This window comes from Pseudophryne corroboree, chromosome 3, assembly GCF_028390025.1.
Source record: "Pseudophryne corroboree isolate aPseCor3 chromosome 3, aPseCor3.hap2, whole genome shotgun sequence".
In the NCBI taxonomy this organism is placed as follows: Eukaryota; Metazoa; Chordata; class Amphibia; order Anura; family Myobatrachidae; genus Pseudophryne; species Pseudophryne corroboree.
In genome coordinates this window covers 10,934,973-10,953,110 of record NC_086446.1, presented here as the reverse complement: position 1 = coordinate 10,953,110, position 18,138 = coordinate 10,934,973, and the positions used below count along the sequence as shown (strand labels likewise).

The following is an 18,138-nucleotide window of genomic DNA, read 5'->3' as shown; positions in this document are numbered from 1 at the left end:
TCTCCAGTCATCACCCAGACACATCCACTGGTGTTACTGTATAATGCCCCATTCCCGGCAGTCACCTCTCCAGTCAGCAGCTGAATGGTCTTGTTGGCGAGTTCCAGGATCTTCTGGTCGGGATCAGTACGTAATCCCGCTGGACGGGATCCCGGCGGTCGAAATACGGACGCCGGAATCCCGACCACACAATCCCAACAGGGGTGGCAAGCGGAACGCAGCCCCCCTGCTGCTGGGTTTCTAACACACACCAGATGTCTTCTTCACTACTGTGATCCTAGAAACAGAATGTGACGGCAGATAAGAACCACTTGGCCCATCTAGTCTGCCCCTTTTTTTACTATATTTATACCTAAAACCTTATTTGATCCTTATTTCTGTTTTTTTTTTTTAAATAAAGTATTTTTATTTCGAAGGAGAGTAGTTTGCATACAGACATTGCATAACAGGAACACATTAAACACGTAATGACATGTCCTCATCGAGGAACAGCATTCACTTTCGACTTATTTTCAAACTATGTCATTTGCTCATAGGCGCATAGGAACGTACAGTTATATATACCATTATTTTGCATTATCCGTACACTCTAGTATTCATGAAATCACATTATACTTTGTTTTGTTTTCTCCCCCCCCCCCCCCTCAAATATAACTCTTACGGACAATCCGTCCGAGTAAAACCCTTTAAAAGAGAAGAAAACAATCAGAAACCAAACACAGAGAACCCCAGAAATAAAAAAATTAAAAAAACAAAGAGACAAAAAACATTATGGGGAAGAGGACGCATTGGGGGATACTAGCACTCTAAATCCTACCCTGTCCAGATGGGCACAGAGCCACTCTCTCATTCACAACCCATTGGGTGAGAGGGAAGCCTATGGCCCTAGAAGATCATAACTTGGCAAATCCAGGACCTGTTAGTAACCCTATCACCATTAAGTTGTAGGGTCTGGGACGGAGTATATGGATTCCAGCCATGGAGACCAAATTCTTTCAAATTTAGCGGAGGCATTGTGTTTCATATAAATGTATCGTTCCTTAAAAACAGTGTCGTTTATTAGTGCCTTAAGAGCGGGGAGTGTAGGGCCCTTAGGGGCCATCCATAGCCTCGCAATGCTCACCTTCGCCATTGCACATATGTTGCGAGCATATAGGCCCTCTGGACCAGACACAAAGTCAGAGCTACCCATTCCCAGGATGCAAAATTGCGGAGTAAGCATGGCCTCGTCCACCCCTGTGTTCCCCAGAATCGATCCGACCCCCGCCCAGAAAGCCCGCAGCACCGGACAATCCCAAATGAGGTGCCAAAAAGTACCTGCAGTCATCCCACACTTAGGGCAGTCACCCACACGACCCGTCCCGAATTTGGCCAGTCTGGCCGGGGTCATATATATTCTATGCAAAAGGAAGTATTGTATCTGTTGATACCTGATGGATTTGGTAACCGTGCACAGAGTTTCCAAAGCAAGGGCCCAGTTCTCTTCATCTATGGGGCCCAGATCCTGCTCCCATTTGACACGGAGACGTGTCAAAGGATCTATATGGAGTTTGGCGAGTAGATAACCATAAGCATGGGAAATCATCTTAACTCGACCCAGCATACTTACAAAGGTCTTAATGGGAAATGGTATAATTTTAGGGGGGGAATTGGCGAATTGGGACTGCAAGGCATATCTGAGCTGGAGGTATCTAAAAAAATAGGAGTTAGGCAAATTAAACTCATCTTTTAGTTGTTGGAAGGATTTGAGCGTATTATCCGTATAAAGGTGATTTATGGAAATCACTGATTTAGGGGCCCAAACTTCCCTCCCCTCGAGCGCATACAGTTCAGGGAGCCATTTAGAATACCAGAGGGGGGTGTCCGGGTCCAATCCATCAAATTTCAAAAGAATTTTTAGTGCCTGCCACACCTTCATGGCTTGGTATATAAGAGGAGGGAGGAACCGGGCCAAGCTCCCACTCAGCAACACCTGCAGGGGGGATAAGTCGGGGAAGTAGCATTGGACAAATACCCAGTGTAGAGAAGTGACGCCAGTATCCTGTACCCATGCACTAATATGAGACAGCTGAGCGGCATAGTAGTACATCTGAAAGTTTGGCAAGGCCAGACCTCCGTCGCTGCGCAGCCTGGTGAGAGTGTTCAGTTGTATTCTAGGACGTTTGCTAGCCCATATTAAAGAAGACAGGACACTATTCAATTTTCTAAAGAAGGATGGATGAATATATACAGGGGATTGCAGAACCACATATAGAATCTTAGGTAGTATTATCATTTTTACGAGGCTGACCCTGCCAGATACAGTCAATGGAAGCTTACACCAAGTCTTGGATTTACGAGTAATTTGTTGCATGATCGGATCAAGGTTCAAAGGTGTAAAGTCAGAGGGGTCATTGGTTACCTGAATCCCAAGATATTTAAATTTCGCCGTCCAACATAGCGGTAGGGAGATTTTAGGAGCAGCAGGGGGGGGGGGGGGCAATCACAGGCATAATAGAGGACTTAGACCAGTTAATATGAAGGCCTGAATATACACCGAACTCCTCAATCAATTGCAACACTGTAGGCATAGACCTGGTGTAATCCTGCAGAAACAACAGCATGTCGTCAGCGTAAAGGGCAATCCTATCCTCACGAGGGCCGGTATGAATGCCCACCACGCCTGGGTGGGACCTTATTAGACAGGCCAAGGGTTCGATGGCCAGGGCAAACAAGGTTGGGGACAGAGGACATCCCTGCCTGGTCCCGCGAAACAGGCGGAACGAGGGAGAGATATAGCCATTCACTGAGATCCTGGCAGTCGGGTGCTGATAAAGCAATTTAATCCATTTTATAAAATTAGGCCCGAAACCCATAGCTGTCATGACCTCCCATAGATAGGACCACTCGATACTGTCAAATGCCTTGGCGGCATCCAGTGAGACCACTACCGAGTCAGAGGGGAAGTCATATGGGATTTGTAAGATGGTATATAATCTACGTAGGTTAATAGAAGTGGACATCCCTGGCATAAAGCCGGTCTGGTCGGAGTGGATAATGGAAGTAATTACGGTGTTGAGTCGAACTGCTAAAATCTTTGCCAGGATCTTAGCGTCAGTGGGAATCAATGATATCGGTCTATAGGATTCTGGGGATCTAGGGTCTTTTCCGGGCTTCGGGATCACTATAATAATCGCCTCCGCCATAGAGGGGGGAAGTTGATCATTAACAAAAATATCAGAATACAGGGCGTGAAGCCTAGGACCGAAGAAATCAATGTGGGTCTTGTATACCTCTGAGGGGATGCCGTCATAGCCCGGTGCCTTGCCGCTGGGAGACAAGCCAATAGCCGCCGTTACCTCTTCCAGAGTTAAGGGTGCCTCCAGCATCTCAGAGGCCTCCGGGGGGAGTGTGGGTAGGGGAATATTACTTAAATAAGCGGAGATGTCTGATGTCGAGTCTACCAGTTGTGAACTGTAGACCTCAGCATAGTAGGAGCGGAATAGCTGCGCAATTTCCGGCGTGGTGTTCACAAGGGCGCCATCGCTACCGGTCATCTGAGCAATTGTAGAACCTGGGCGGTCACTGTGCACCAATCGAGCCAACAGGCCACCTGGCCTATCGCCCTGCATGTAAATATTAGTAGCCTGAAATAGAAGCGAGCGCGAGTTTTTATCAGACAGATGAGCCACCCATGCCGACTGGGCCGCCAGCCAGCGTACCTTCAGCGCAGGGGTGCCATCCACCAAGTATCTAGATTCCAAATCCCTGGCGTCACTCTCAAGGGCTCGCTCTCTCTCTCTCCCTGCAGGACATTTCGAGGGCAGAAATACGTCTAATATACGTTCCCCTTAGGAATGCCTTAAATGAATCCCAAACCACTGTTCCGGGGGCCGAGCCTACATTGTCAGTAAAGTATCCCTCCTACTGAGTCACCTGGTCAGAGCAGTCACCTATTTGCAGCAGCCAGGAAGGATGCAGTTTCCAATAAGATTGACCCCTCTGGCTCACCATAGCGAGAGTCAACACCATAGGGGAGTGATCAGATATACCCCGGGCCTCGTATTGGACGTCAACCACCCTAGGGAGAAGAACGGGGGAGAGTAGGGTCAGATCGATCCTGGAGAACGAACCATGCGTGCCAGAGAAGCATGAAAACTGTCTAGTCGTAGGGTGCCGAGCTCTCCACACATCCACCCACTGCAAATTATTCAGAAAATCAGCAAATTTAGTAGGACTAGAGCGGACCCCAGCAGCCTGCGGAGAGCGCCATCTGTCTAAAGCTAAATTCATGACATTGTTAAAGTCACCCAAGCAGATTACCGGGGTGTCCGGAGAGGAGGCTATGAATGAAGCGGCCTGCTGTAGTACATCGTACGAGAATGGGGGGGGGATATAAACCGCCAGTATGTAGTAGGGTTGGGAACTAAGTCTACATTCAAGGAACACAAATCGACCGTATTTGTCAGTCTTGACCGATACCAGCTCAAATTGGACCGATTTCTTTATCAGGATTGACACACCCCTGGAGGAAGAGGAGTGAGAAGCGTGATAGGCCCAGCCCACCCAGGGTCTTCTAAGTGACAGTAACCTATTCCCCTCCAAGTGAGTCTCACAGAGACATGCAACATCCGGGCCATATTTCCGAAGTGTAGTTAATACTAAGGAACGCTTTATCTTATTATTTAAACCTCGAACATTCCATGTCAGAAATTTCAAATTAGCCATAGATCTGGTAATATTCTATGTAGTAACCTAAAGATACAGTCCAGCGAATATTCCTGGAAATTGTTAGTGAGGGTAATAACAGTGCTATACTACTCAATCCCTGATTCTTAATCGACAGTATCCAATGCATCAGACATACTTCCCACATCAAAATGAATGTACTCCAAAACAAATTTAAGCATGAGAAAAATAAACTATAGAAAGAAAAAAACTTGTGTAAGGCACAGCAACAAGCTGTTCGCTGAACTCTCCCCCCCTCCCCGTATACCACCCCTAACTTCGGCATACTTAAATCCCAAACTATCGTTTCTATCTCTCAAGGGCTAAATACTAAACAAAACCCTTAACCAAAGTCAAGCGATCAAGAGAAAGAAAAGAAAAGTCCTGAGCCACCAACGCCAAGGGGGGGCTCCCTGGACAATGGGTAGATGCCTCTGGTGGTCCCAACCGATCATTAGACAGTGCAGGGCCTTAATCCGGGGCCATCTGGCGCGCTCCCGGAGCATATCTGTCCAGCCATTGGGCCGCCTCTCTAGGGGAATTGAAGAATTTGGTTTCCCCGTCCGCTACCACCCGGAGTCGGGAGGGGAATAGCATAGAGTAGGAGACGTTCAGGTCTCTGAGGCGCCTCTTGATAGGCATGAACTGGGCTCGATCCTTCTGGACTTCCGCGGCAAAATCAGGAAAAGCAGACACGGTAACCCCGTTTCTGGTAAGGGGGCCTTTTGTGCGTCCCAACCGGAGGACCGAGTCACGGTCCTTATAATGCAGAAATTTGGCGATGAAGGTGCGCGGAGGGGCGCCAGGAGGTAGAGGACGAGATGGTATCCGGTGTGCACGCTCCACCGTAAACTGTGCCGTGAAGGATTCAGCGCCGTACAGTTCCTTAAGCCATGACTCCAGGAAGACCTCAGGCTGGGAGCCCTCCTCCTTCTCCGGCAGGCCCACAAATCGCACATTATTTCTACGCAGCCGACCCTCCATGTCTAGTAATTTGGATTGAAGGGATGTTACTTGCTGGGTTACCGTGGAAATAGATTGTTTCATAGGACCGCACATATCCTCCAGATTCGAGACACGGGTTTCTGCCTCTCCCACTCTCTCTCGTATGCGCTGGACGTCCTGCCGAAGCAGTGAGAGATCACACTGCACTTTCTCCATCTTATCTGAAAGACGCTGTTCCGATCCAGCTATTGCCTCCAGCACTTGTTGAAGAGATGGAGCTGCGGGTGTGTTAGGGGATTCAGCAGCTGTTGCAGATGGGGAGTAGGAGTGGGACGGAGAGGCCCCCTGCGAAGCGGCCTGCGAGGCCCGTTGGTTTAGTGGGTTAGGTTGTCTGGCAAATTTCTCCAGCTTCGCCGCAGCCGTGCGCTGGCCGTCCCGAACCATGACGGACAATAGGTAGTAACAGGCACTCCGGTATAATCTCAGGTCAAAAGCGTAGAAGGAGACTTCAGCAATGAGTGAATTTTAGGGTTGTAATAAGCAGAAACACATCCGCAGCTGGTCTCCAAAGTAGTAGGCAAATGTAAAAGAAAGTACTGGCAGCGTCCCAGAATATAGGTGAGAGCAGAAGCGATGCAGTTATTTAGTATGTAAAATAAGACAGCAACTGAAGTCAAAGTGTAATTTGATCCCAGGAGGTAGAAGTCACTCACCAGTTACATATCAGTCAGCCTTTAAGTGAGAGTGTTCCCTCTATGACTGGAAGCAGCAGTCCAGAGCAGTGGGGCCGGGAATCTCCAAAATTGAGGCCGGGGATCCGGAGGAGGTATAGGCCGCAAATCCGGAAGTATGTCTCCTCGGCCGTACAGACCCCGGGGAGAGCGGGGAAATCGCCTGCCGGTGCCCTGCAGCGTAGGGAAGAAAAGCAGGGTATTCAGGCACACCAAAGGGGCCAGGATATTACAGGAGGATGTTTAATCCAGGGAGCTCCCGGGATCTGCTTCCTACTCCTGTGCTGCCGTGGCCACGCCCCCCCTTATTTCTGTTTAAGGATATCCTTATGTCTATCCCATGCAGGTTTAAATTGCTCAACTGTCTTAGCCTCTACAACCTCTACTTGGAGGCTATTCCACTTGTCCACTACCCTTTCTGTGAAGTAATTTTTCCTCAAATTTCCCCTGAACCTCCCCCCTCCAGTCTCAGTGCATGTCTTCAGGTTCTAATACTTTTTTTCCAATTGAAAAATGTTTCCCTCCTGGACCTTGTTAAAACCCTTGATGTATTTGAAAGTTTCTATCATGTCCCCCATTTTTCTTCTCTGCTCCAAACTATACACATTGAGATGTTTAGTCTTTCTGGGTATGCATTGTGATGTAGGCCATGCACCATTTTAGTTGCCCTTCTTTGTACAGTCTCTAATGTATTTATATCCTTCTGAAGATATGGTCTCCAGAACTGGACACAGTATTCTAGATGAGGCCGTACCAATGACCTATACAGTGGCATTATTACTTCTTTCTTTCTGCTGCTGATTCCTCTCCTGACTAGCCTTCCTCATTGCTTTGTTACATTGCTTACCTACCTTTAAGTCACCTGAAATAGTGACTCCTACATCCCTTTCCTCATCAGTAGTTTCCAGTATAGTGCCATTAATACTATATGTAGCCTTTGGCTTTTTGAAACCCAAGTGCATGATTTTGCATTTTTTGGCATTAAACTGTAATTGCCACTCTTGACCATTCCTCTAATCTACCTAGTTCCTCAATCATTTGTTTTACCCCACCTGGTGTGTCTACCCTGTTGCATACCTTTGTGTCATCTGCAAAAAGGCATTCAATACAATTTGCAATGTCACCAATAAAGATCTTAAAAAGCACTGGTCCAAGTACAGATCCCTGGGGTACTCCACTGGTAACATTTCCCTCCTGTGAATGGACTCCAATTACTACAACTCTCTGTTTTCTATCCTGCAACCAAGATCTTAGCCATTCAACAATCATAGTACAGGTTGAGTATCCCTTATCCAAAATGCTTGGGACCAGAGGTATTTTGGATATCGGATTTTTCCGTATTTTGGAATAATTGCATACCATAATGAGATATCATGGCAATGGGACCTAAATCTAAGCACAGAATGCATTTATGTTTCATATACACCTTATACACACAGCCTGAAGGTCATTTTAGCCAATATTTTTTATAACTTTGTGCATTAAACAAAGTGTGTCTACATTCACACAATTCATTTATGTTTCATATACACCTTATACACACAGCCTGAAGGTCATTTAATACAATATTTTTAATAACTGTGTGTATTAAACAAAGTTTGTGTACATTGAGCCATCAGAAAACAAAAGTTTCACTATCTCACTCTCGCTCAAAAAAGTCCGTATTTCGGAATATTCCGTATTTCGGATATTTGGATATGGGATACTCAACCTGTATCTAATCCTAAACTCTCGAGTTTATTTAGCAGTCTGCAATGTGGAACAGTGTCAAAAACCTTACTAAAGTCTAGATAAGCTATATCTATATATATAGCTAGGCCAGTACGGATGGTGTAATGGTTAGCATTACTGCCTCACAGCACTGAGGTCATGGGTTTGATTCCCACCATGGACCTACCTGTGTGGAGTTTGTATATTCTCCCCGTTTCCTCCAGGTACTCCGGTTTCCTCCCACAATCCAAAAATATACTGGCAGGTTAATTGGCTCCCAACAAAAATGAACCCTAGTGTGAATGTGTCTGTGTGTACATGTGATAGGGAATCTAGATTGTAAGCTCCACTGGGGCAGGGACCGATGTGAATGGGCAAATATTCTCTGTACAGCACTGTGGAATATGTGTGTGCTATATAAATAACTGGTAATAAATAACATCAACGGCTCCCCCTTTATCCATCACTTTAGTCACACAGTCAAAAAAGTAAATAAGGTTTGTTTGACAAGACCCCCCCCCCCCCCCCCCCCCCTCCCGTGATTCCATGCTGTCTGGGATCCTGTAAATTGTTGAATTTGAGATAATCTACAACTCTTTCTTTTAGGAGTGTTTCCACCAATTTCCCTACTACTGATGTAAGATTTACTGGTCTGTAGTTGTTTGCCTCTTCCTTGCTTCCACTTTTGTGCAGTGGGACAACATTTGCTCTCTTTCCAGTCCTCTGGAATTACTCCTGAAGCTAATGACTGGTTGAATAATTCTGTTATCAGCACCTCTTTAAGCTCTTTTAGTAATCTTGGATGTATCCCATCTGGCCCCATAGATTTGTCCACTTTCAGCTTTAAGCGTTCTGTTAGGACTTTCTCCTCTGTAAATGTATTTGTTTCATTTTCCTGAATATCCCTGAAACTTAACTATGGCCCCTTCCCCTCTCTTTCAGTAGTAAATACTGAGAAAAAAATGTGTATAAAATAGATATGGGCGCTGGAAAAAAAACTAGTGTTGCTAAAAAATAGTGGGTAAAAATTATGTTACTAGTGGCACCTGTAAAAAAACAAACAACGATTAAGACAAAAATGTTTGCAGCCCTTTTTGGGTGAAGTTGGGAGGACCGGTGTACTTTGATTAGGTAACAGTCCAGATAAACTGACCCTGCGTTACCCTGTCCACGATATTTTTCTGTGTTGGTGCTGCATGTGTCTGGCCGCTGATGGCTGATTGCAGGTGACGTCCCCGTGGTTTCCCTGAGAGTTCACTCCGTGCAGCATTATGGTAGCAGCCGGTCTCCTCTTGCTTTGGCACCAACGCGTTTCGTGCCTTCAAGGCACTTTGTCAAAGATTCCCATGCTTGATACTCTGGTGTATATATACCTCATTTCCTTTAAAAACCTTGTAAAAAAACTTTAATGTTCATTGTGTTAAAAATTGGAAGTTCCCCTGGATGTTATATTAAAATTGGCGGCAAGCACGAGTTCAATATCCTAATATCTCCGGGAGGTTAGGAAAATAAAAATATAATTAGAAAAAAATAAGAATAAAAAATATAAATATACAGGTGCCACTTAGCATAATATTACTGATATATATATATATATATATCATATAAAGGTTTTTTATTTAATGTGATGTAGAAGGGTTTATAAAAAAGCATTAAGTTCAATGTCAATATTGAGTCCTGAGGACTGTAGTGCCTGTAATCCGTAGATCCACCTTGTTTCTTGTTTTTTTAAGATTCTTCCCTCCAATGGGGATTTAATTTTTGTTTGGCTGTACATTTTAGGGGATCCGGTCTTTAGGTCGACCACTATTGGTCGACATGGTTTCTAGGTCGACATGAGTTTTTCAAATTTTTTGTTGTTGAACTTTTTCATACTTAACGATCCACGGGGACTATGATTGGGAATAGTAACCTGTGCCGAGCGGAGCCATGCGAGGGGACACGGTGCACTCATTGGGGTTCCCGGTCACTGTATGGAGAAAACGACACCAAAAAAAACATCAAAAACTCATATCGACCTTTTGACCTGTCGACCTAGCATCCCTTACTGTCGACCTTACATACCACACCCACGTTTTAGGCCCTCAGCGTTTTAGTTGTGTGAATCTAAAAAGTGTTTGGAGACACTATGTGTCGTCAGTCCACATTTAATATTGTAGATGTGTTCCGCAAGGCAGGTTTTTATTTTCCTTTTTGTTTGACCAACGTATTGGTTTCCGCACTGGCATTCTAATAAATAGATTACCCCCTCGGAATGGCATGTTAGATGGTCCTTTATACTATATTTCTTTCCGGTTTGATTAGATTTGAATTCTGTCTTGGGTTTGGTGCTCTTTCTTCCCTCATTTTGACATGCTTGACAATTTAGACATTGAATAAAGCCTTTGGGTTTTTTTTTCTTGCAGAAGAGGGAAAAACCTCCTGAGAGGAATCGCGCCCTGGGCTGGGGGAGGGGCTAATGCGGAGAGCTCACCTCCCCTATCCTGACATCACCCCCATAGCTGACCCGGCCTTCCAAGTGTCCTCAATGCCAGTTCACACAAATAGCCCTGGTGGTCTAGTGGAGGACACGAGCGACCCGGTCTCTGCTGTCAGCACCTCCGGAGGTCGGCCTGCTACCGCAAGGGCAGTGGGAAATCGCCCTACCTGCTCTGGGCCCAGACCGGAGAAGTCTGCTAGTATGTGCGTTCACTGGTGCCCGCAGAGAGCACTGGACCAGTTACCAGCGTTGCGGCATTGGCGCGAGTGATGCAGCGGCAGTGCAGGCGTCCCTGTTTATCGCCCATGCTGCTTGCCCTAAGTAAAAATAAATAAATTAAAAGAAATTAAAGGTTTTCAGCAGTTCCCCTTGATGGCCTGAGGGACAGAGGAGGAAGATCCAGTGCATCCTGGAACCCAAAAGCTTAACTGTTTGGTGCCCAGTTCTCTCCAAACCACATATACCCCATGGTAATTCCTGTGGAGCCTATGGACCCTGATGAAGAAAATAATAACAGGACACCACAGGGAGGGGGAGGAGGAGGAGGAGGAGGAGGAGGAGGAGGAGGAGGAGGAAGAGGAGGAAGAGGAAGAAGAACCACAGGCCGCTCCCCCTGTATTATAATAATAATAATTATAAAAATAATAATAACAACAACAACAACAACAACAACAACAGGACACCACAGGCCGCTCCCCCTGTATAATAATTGCAGGACTCCACAAGTTGCTCCCCCTGTATAATAACTATAACAGGACACCACAGCCTGCTCCTGCTGTATAATAACAGGACACAGCAGGCTGCTTCTCCTGTGTAATAATAACAGGAAGGCAAAGGCCGCTCCCCCTGTAAAATAATAACAACAACAACAGGACACCACAGGCCGCTCCCCCTGTCTAATAACTATAACAGGACACCACAGGCTGCTCCCCCTGTATAATAATAATAATAACAGGACACCACAGGCTGCTCCCCTGTATTATAATATCATGAACTAGCCTTTTCAGATGTGTCCCAAATATAGACACATATGAAAAGAAATCGGGCGCGTAGTAAATTTAAATGAACCCTTTTGTATGGATTATATTTATATTCACATGTACCTCATGAGTATCAATACAAGATGCAGCTCCTACTAAACACTCTGGATGTTAATCAGGCAGAAAAACATATGTATTGATACCAAGGATCAATAATAAGGAGCACTTGACATATAACAATTTTAATTAGATACACAAATAATATCACAATTCACTAAAATTCTCTATAGAGAGCATAATATAAACTACTATCGATAAAATTGTGTGTGCACAAAGATATGTACTATGATAGAACAGAACGAACCTGACTTCGTATCTCGGTTTAATAACTCCTCTAATCAAATGAAAAAGATTCTTATAAAAAATTTTCCCATTCTTAAAATGGACAGGATATTATCAGGAAGTTTGGCAGATAAACCTAAAGTTGTCTTCAAGAAAGCTAACAATCTAAAAAAACTCTCTCTCACCAAGTCATTTTGAACCTTTAACTAAACATCAACCAGGTACCAGTGATACTAAGAAATTGTGGGGGTAATTGTGGGGGTAGTTGATCGCAGCAGGAACTTTGTTAGCAGTTGGGCAAAACCATGTGCACTGCAGGGGGGGCAGATGTAACATGTGCAGAGAGAGTTAGATTTGGGTGGGTTATTTTGTTTCTGTGCAGGGTAAATACTGGCTGCTTTATTTTTACACTGCAATTTAGATTGCAGATTGAACACACCACACCCAAATCTAACTCTCTCTGCACATGTTACATCTGCCCCTCTGCAGTGCACATGGTTTTGCCCAACTGCTAACAAAAATCCTGCTGCGATCAAATCAGAATTAGGCCGTGTCTCAATTGAAGGGAAGTTGGCAAGTTTATGAATCATGAAAGCTATGATTTTACTGCCCCCAAAGATATTACAAATAATAAGATTTTAAATCTACTGGTAAATCTTTTTCTCATAGTCCGTAGAGGATAATGGGGACTCCGTAAGGACCATGGGGATAGACGGGCTCCGCAGGAGACATGGGCACTTTAAGAAAGAACTTTAGGTATGGGTGTGCACTGGCTCCTCCCTCTATGCCCCTCCTCCAGACCTCAGTTAGAGAAACTGTGCCCAGAGGAGACGGACAGTACGAGGAAAGGATTTTTGTTAATCCAAGGCAAAGATTCATACCAGCCACACCAATCACACTGTATAACTTGTGATATATTAACCAGTTAACCGTATGAAAACAATATAGCATCAGTCCAAGACCGATGAAAACTATAACATAACCCTTATGTAAGCAAAACTATATACAAGTCTTGCAGAAGTAGTCCGCACTTGGGACGGGCGCCCAGCATCCCCTACGGACTACGAGAAAAAGATTTACTGGTAGGTTTAAAATCTTATTTTCTCTTACGTCCTAGAGGATGCTGCGGACTCCGTAAGGACCATGGGGATTATACCAAAGCTCCCAAACGGGCGGGAGAGTGCGGATGACTCTGCAGCACCGACTGAGCAAACAGGAGGTCCTCCTCAGCCGGGGTATCAAACTTATAGAACTTAGCAAAGGTGTTTGAACCCGACCAAGTAGCAGCTCGGCACAGCTGTAATGCCAAGACCCCCCGGGCAGCCGCCCAAGAAGAGACCACCTTCCTAGTGGAATGGGCCTTAACCGATTTTGGTAACGGCAATCCAGCCGTAGAATAAGCCTGCTGAACCGTGTTAGAGATCCAGCGAGCAATAGTCTGTTTCGAGGCAGGAGCGCCAACCTTGTTGGCTGCATACAGGACAAACAGTGCTTCTGTTTTTCTGATCCTGGCCACTTAAATTTTCAAAGCCCTGACTACATCAATGGACTCGGAATCCTCCAAGTCTCGCGTAGCCACAGGCACCACAATAGGTTGGTTCATATGAAAAAATGACACCACCTTAGGCAAGCAGTGAGGACGGGTCCGCAATTCCGCTCTAATCATATGGAAAACCAGATAGGGGCTTTTATGAGACAAAGCCGCCAATTCCGACACTCGCCTAGCCGAAGCCAAGGCTAACAACATGACAACCTTCCAAGTGAGATATTTTAACTCCACCGTTTTAAGTGGTTCAAACCAGTGCGACTTAAGGAAACTCAACACCACATTAAGGTCCCAAGGCGCCACCAGAGGTACAAAAGGAGGCTGAATATGCAGCACTCCCTTCACAAAAGTCTGTACTTCTGGGAGAGAAGCTAATTCCTTCTGAAAGAAAATGGATAAGGACGAAATCTGAACCTTAATGGAGCGTAATTTTAGGCCCAAATTCACTCCAGTTTGGAGGAAGTGAAAGAAATGGCCCAGATGGAATTCTTCCGTAGGAGCATTCCTGGCCTCACACCAAGAAACATAGTTTCGCCATATACGGTGATAATGTTTAGCTGTCACGTCCTTCCTAGCCTTTATTAAAGTAGGAATGACCTCATCCAGAATGCCCTTTTCCGCTAGAATCCGGCGTTCAACCGCCATGCCGTCAAACGCAGCCGCGGTAAGTCTTGGAACAGACAGGGCCCCTGTTGCAACAGGTCCTGTCTTAGAGGAAGAGGCCACGGATCTTCTGTGAGCATTTCCTGCAGATCCGGATACCAGGCCCTTCGCGGCCAATCTGGAACAATGAGAATTGTCTGTACTCCTCTCATTCTTATTGCTCTCAACACCTTGGGGATGAGAGGAAGAGAAGGAAACACATAGACTGACTGGAACACCCACGGTGTCACTAGGGCGTCCACTGCCACCGCCTGAGGGTCTCTTGACCTGGCGCAATACCTCTGAAGTTTTTTGTTTAGGCGGGACGCCATCATGTCTATCTTGGGCAGGCCCCACTGACTTGCAATCTGTGCGAAGACTACCTGATGAAGTCCCCACTCTCCTGGATGTAGATCTTGTCTGCTGAGGAAGTCTGCTTCCCAGTTGACCACTCCCGGAATGAACACTGCTGACAGTGCGCTTACATGATTTTTCGCCCAGCGAAGAATCCTGGTGGCTTTTATTGCCACTCTGCTCCTTGTACCGCCTTGGCGGTTTACCTGAGCTACTGCGGTGTTGTCCGACTGGATCAGAACCGGTAGGCCGCGAAGCAAAGACTCCGCTTGACGAAGGGCGTTGCATATGGCCCTCAGTTCCAGGCCGTTGATGTAGAGACAAGTCTCTTGACTTGACTAAATACCTTTGAAGTTTCTTCCCTGTGTGACTGCTTACCCACCTCGGAGGCTCGCATCCGTGGTCCCCAGAACCCAGTCCTGGATGCAGAATCTGCGATCCTCCAGAAGGTGAGCACTCTGCAGCCACTACAGGAGAGACACCATGGCCCTGGGGGACAGGGTGATCAACTGATGAATCTGTAGATGTGACCCGGACCACTAGTCCAGTAGGTCCCATTGGAAGGTCCTCGCATGGAACCTGCCGAAGGAATGGCCTCGTAAGATGCCACCATCTTACCCAGGACTCGAGTGCCGTGATGCACCGACACCTGTCAATAGGTCCCTGACCAGAGTCATGAGTTCCTGGGCCTCTTCTATTGGAAGATAAACCCTATTCTGGACCGTATCCAGAATTATGGCTAAAAAGGTCAAACGAGGCGCAGGAATCAACTGTGACTTCGGGATACTGAGAATCAAGCCTTGTTGCTGTAACACCTTCAGTGAAGGTGACACGCTGTTCAACAATTCCTCTCATGATCTCGCTTCTATGAGGAGATCGTCCAAGTACGGGATAGTTCTGAAATTGGGAATGACAATTCTGTACTGCAACCCTCAGGTACGCCTAATGAGGTGGATATATGGGAACATGAAGATATGCATCCTTTATGTCCAGGGATACCATACAATCCCCCCCTTTCTAGGCTGGCGATGACCGCTCTGAGCGATTGCATCTCGAACTTGAACCTTTTCAAGTATAGGTTCAAGGATTTTAAATGTAAAATGGGTCTGACCGAACCGTCCGGTTTCGGGACTACAAACAGGGTTGATTAATACCTGTCACAACTGAGGGTCTGGGCTGACAGGAGGAGGCCTCAGTTGTAGGGGCTGGGATAAACTTAAACCTGGGAGGTTTAATCAGACCCCTGGACATGTAAGTGTTGTGTAGAATGATTACCCGAAGGTGTGACCATGACAACCAAGGTTTAAAAGTCAATAAAAGTTTTATTAACAAACGCCGTTATCTGCACAGCAGTGGTTAAAGAATAAACATGAGCATTGATAAGATAGTACAGTTCCTGGATCACTTGGCAGAAGCCACAGAGCACTGGTAGGATGAAGAACGGATGTTAAAGTCCCAATGCTAGATTGTCCTTACCAGGCCTGTCTGTAGTAGTGAAGGTAGCCGAGGAACGGGTGGTCTTCTGTATGCCGGCGTTCGGGCTCCCGGCGCTCAGTATACCGGCGCCGGGAGCCCGACAGCCGGCATACCGACACTTATTTTCCCTCGTGGGGGTCCACGACCCCCATAGAGGGAGAATAAAATAGTGTGGCGCGCGTAGCGCGCCACCGTGCCCGTAGCGTGGCGAGCGCAGCAAGCCCGCAAGGGGCTCATTTGCGCTCGCCACGCTGTCGGTAAGCCGGCGGTCGGGCTCCCGGCGCCGGGATGCTGGTCGCCGGGAGCCCGACCGCCGGCCAGCAGTAGTGAACCCCCGAGGAACACGTCAGCAGATGTAGTTCTTGAAGCAAGATCAATGTAGATAGAAGGACTGCTGTGTATGCTGGATGGGACCAGCTAGATGATGAGAACACGGAGTGGATGCTGGACAGAACCAGCCAGGTGATGAAGACACGGAGTGGATGCTGGATGGAACCAGCCAGGTGACAGGATGAAGCTAGGGAGCGTGGAACTTGGAAAGTTGAAAAGTGGATACCGGTGGTTAGTGGATACTGCTGGTAAGTAAGGATCCGCTGAAACACCGGCACTTTAAGGAAGCTGGATACTGCTGGAAGCTGACCGCTGGAAGCAGATGGATAATAGCTGGAAGCTGGAGTAGTCACGGAGGACTGCAGAGTCAGGCTGCACTGCAGGATGGAAGCAGGTGCGGGTCTCTAGTGGCTGCTGGTAACAGGACCCGGAAACCTGGAGAAACAATCACAGGAGAGAGACTGGTACAAGGTTTGACAACCAAAGCACTGACGCCTTCCTGGCCCAGGCACAGGATACTTATACCTGCAGCAAGGCAGGCATTGGCTGGGCAATTATGCAGATTCCAGGAGCAGCGGATTGGTGGAGACTGAGGCATGTGACTGAAACCAACATGGCTGCGCCCATGTTAGCACTTGGAGGGAAAGTCAGTTTGTGAAACCATGTGGAGATTCAGCAGTAATGGCGGCGCAGACCGCGGAGGGCAGGAGATGTCACACTGGTATCCTGCACACCAGAACATATGGATGACAGCGGAGATCGCGGCAGACATGAAACGCCACGCTGACACTCAGTAACTGGAAACACAGGAGCGGCGGCGGAGGCCGCAGAGGCTGGAGACGCCAAACGTGATGCCGCTTGTGACAGCGTCTCAGAGTGACAGGAGGGAGATGTAGAACATAGACATCAGTAATACAGGTGAGATCCGATCCTGGAACGCTGAGCCAGCCTCAGGAGACATCTAAATGGCAAATACTGGCGTCCAGATACCCGGATCGTGACAATACCCCTTTCCCATGCGAAGTAGGGGAACTTTGACCACCACCTGTTGAAGATACAATTTGTGAATTGCATTTAACACTATCTCCCTTTCTGGGGGAGAAGCGGTTAGGACCGATTTGAAAAACCGGCGAGGAGACACCCCTTCGAATTCCTGTAACCCTGGTAAAAAATTCTTATTGCCCCGGGATCCACCTGTGAGTGAACCCAGATGAGGTTGACAATTCGAAGACGTGCCCCCCCTAGGGCGGGCTCCCTCAGCTGAGCTCCCGCATCATGCTGTGGATTTTGTAGAGGCCTGGGAGGACTTCTGCTCCTGGGAACCAGCTGTAGTTGGCAGCTTGATTCCCCTGCCCTTACCTCTGGCAAGAAAAGACGATCCTCGTACTCTATTGTTTCTATTTAACCGAAAGGACCGCATTAGATAATGTGGTGCTTTCTTAGGCTGTGAGGGAATATATGGCAAACATTTTTTTTTCAGTTGCAGTAGTTGTGGAGATCAGGTCCGAGAGACCTTCCCCAAACAATTCCTCACCCTTGTAATGTAAAACATCCTTATGCCTTTTTGAGTCTGCATCACCTGTCCATTGCCTGGTCCATAGGACTCGTCTAGCAGAAATCGACATAGCGTTGATTCTAGAACCCAGTAGGCTAATGTTTCTCATATACGGTGACTGCTGTGTGTGAGGTGTGTGGGAGCAATGGCGCACAGCTTTACTGCTGTGCGTTACCTCAGTGAAGATCTGAAGTCTTTAATATGACCCAGGGTCAATAAAATGGTATCCTTATCCAGGGTATCAATCTCCGTCGATAAGGTACCTATCTATGCTGCTACAGCGCTACAAACCCAAGCCGACACTATCGCCGGTCTGAGTAAGGTACTAGAATTGTGTAAAT

The 18,138-nt window shown here is 46.8% G+C and overlaps 1 protein-coding gene across 8 annotated transcripts in view; it reads right to left on the bottom strand.

Moving 5' to 3' along the window:
* Positions 1–18,138, bottom strand: part of LOC135056993 (gastrula zinc finger protein XlCGF26.1-like) — an 88,673-nt gene that overhangs the window by 54,165 nt on the left and 16,370 nt on the right. For 2 of the 8 annotated variants that reach the window (XM_063962829.1, XM_063962828.1), the window contains exon 2: positions 6,366–6,557. The exons of 5 other annotated variants lie outside the window; for them this stretch is intronic. The gene's annotated coding sequence lies outside the window, so the exon portion shown is untranslated. Of the gene's footprint in view, positions 1–6,365; positions 6,558–8,280; positions 8,563–18,138 lie in introns of those variants that run through there. One more of the 8 variants, XM_063962830.1, reaches the window with a different exon arrangement.